Source organism: Penaeus vannamei, chromosome 11 (genome assembly GCF_042767895.1).
Source record: "Penaeus vannamei isolate JL-2024 chromosome 11, ASM4276789v1, whole genome shotgun sequence".
Classification (NCBI taxonomy): Eukaryota; Metazoa; Arthropoda; class Malacostraca; order Decapoda; family Penaeidae; genus Penaeus; species Penaeus vannamei.
Genome location: NC_091559.1, coordinates 45,524,173 through 45,526,672, shown reverse-complemented (window position 1 = coordinate 45,526,672; position 2,500 = coordinate 45,524,173). Strand labels below are relative to the sequence as shown.

The 2,500-nt window shown below is 29.8% G+C and overlaps 1 protein-coding gene across 1 annotated transcript in view; it reads left to right on the top strand.

The window, feature by feature from the left end:
• LOC113811812 (uncharacterized) overlaps positions 1-2,500 on the top strand; it is a 301,655-nt gene that overhangs the window by 258,633 nt on the left and 40,522 nt on the right. The window lies entirely within an intron of this gene.

Sequence of the window (2,500 nt, the reverse complement as noted above, 5' to 3'; positions counted from 1 at the left end):
CAGTTGGTTAAGAAAAGTCGCAACATATTCTTAAATCACAACTTTTCTTAACCAATTTTGTTTATTCAAAATTGGTTAAGAAAAGTTGCAACATATTCTTAATTAATAAGGAATCAAGAAAATTGGCCAAGAAAAGTCGCTGCAAATTCTTAAATCACCCAGGAATAAACAAAATGAGCCAAGAAAAGTCGCAACATATTCTTAATTCACCCATGAATAAACAAAACTGGTTAAGAAAAGCTGTAACATATTCTAAATATACCCAGGAATAAACAAAATTGTTTAAGAAAGGTTGCAGCATATTCTTAATCTACCCAAGAATAAACAAAATTAGCCAAGAAAAGTCGCAACATATTCTTAAATCACCTAAGAATTAACAAAATTAGTCAAGAAAAAACGCAACATATTCTTAATTTACCCAGGAATTAGCAAAATTGGTCAAGAAAAGTCGAAACATATTCTTAATTCACCCAGGAATAAACATAAACAAAGTTAGTCAAGAAAAAACGCAACATATTCTTAATTAATCCAGGAATTGACACAATTGGTCAAGAAAACTCGTAACATATTCTTAAATCACCTTGGAATCAACAAAATTGGTTAAGAAAAGTTGTAACATATTCTTAATTAATAAGGAATCAAGAAAATTGGCCAAGAAAAGTCGCTGCAAATTCTTAAATCACCTAGGAATTGATAAAATTGGTTAAGAAAAGTTGTAACATATTCTTAATTCACCTAGGAATAAACAATATTAGCCAAGAAAAGTCATAACATATTCTTAAATCACCCATGAATAAACAAAATTGGCCAAGAAAACTCGTATTATATTCTTAAATCACCTAAGAATCAACAAAATTGTCCAAAAAAAGTCGCAGCAAATTCTTAATTCACCTAAGAATAAACAAAACTAATTAAGAAAAGTTGTAGCCTATTTATATCCTCTTTAGACGAGTCCTTTGGTGATGTCTATGTCCGTTTGTACGTGTGCGTTCGCTGGGGAGATAAATTATTCAAGGTCCGGCTCGACTCTCCTTATATTTAATGCATCATTCAGATACCAGGTCGAAAATACCTTTTATTGCAATCCAATTAAAGTTAATTACCTCTAGTTCCTCCTCGTTCATTTTGTTCGTAATCAAATTCCTCTTCGCATATTAATCTTACTCATAAGCTAATGTTCTCTCTTCTACGTGTTCATTTTAGGTTTTGTATAATTTTCTTTTACTATATTTTCTCTCTCTCTTTATTCTCACTTGGTATATCTAATTTTATGTATGTTTTTTTCTCACACAAAGCGTGGCATAATAAGCCGGAATTACGAAGGAATCTAGGTACAAAATGTAGTCAACAGAATACTAATAGAATGTGGAATAGAATTAAAACGAGGCTAAACACGGAGGGAGAAAACAAAATACAATTGTGATAAAAACGAATAGGAAAAAACGAGAACGAGAGAATAATTCATTGAAAATCATGATTTTTTCTCTCTCTGTCTATCTATCTATCGATATATATGTAAACACACACACACACACACACACACACACACACACACACACACACACACACACACACACACACACACACACACACACACACACACACACACACACACACACACACACACACACACACACACATATTTATATATATATATATATATATATATATATATATATATATATATATATATATATATACATATATATATATATATATATATATATATATATATATATATATATATATATATATATATATATATATATATATGTATATATATATATATAAGTGTATGTATATGAACATATCTATATCTATATCTATCTTTCTATTCATCTGTCTATCTATCTATGTGTTTATGTGTGTATATATGTATGTATATGCATATATATACATACATACGTACATAAATACACACACACACACATACACACACACGAATACCTCTTTGATATGTACTACAGATCCTTTAGTTATGGTGGTCCAGTCAAAAAAATAATGCTCGATGAGAATAGGAAATGCATCTAGAGAATCTAATATCCCAAGTGGAGTCGGGGAAGGGTCACTGTCGTCTCCATATCTCCTCTCGTAGATGAATGTAGATGAATGCATCATCCGAGATTCAGATTTCTAATTAATCGGTTCCATACTCGATGATGCAACTGTGAATCGTTAAACATATATATATATATATATATATATATATATATATATATATATATATATATATATATATATATATATTTAAATTTTGTAAATCGTTTAATCTATGCAGACGATCTGGTACTGGTGACCCTCTTCATAGGTTTCAACTGTTTCTTAAGGAAAGTTCTATGTTAATGCCTTTAGTGAAACTGTAGTAACTGTATATATATTGTTACTTTTTGCCTATAATGAAACTTGGTATAAATTTAGCTATATGTATGTGTTGTATTACCTTTTGCAGTAGGCGCAGAGATAGGCATTTTCCAATCATAATTACCATCAATGATACCTC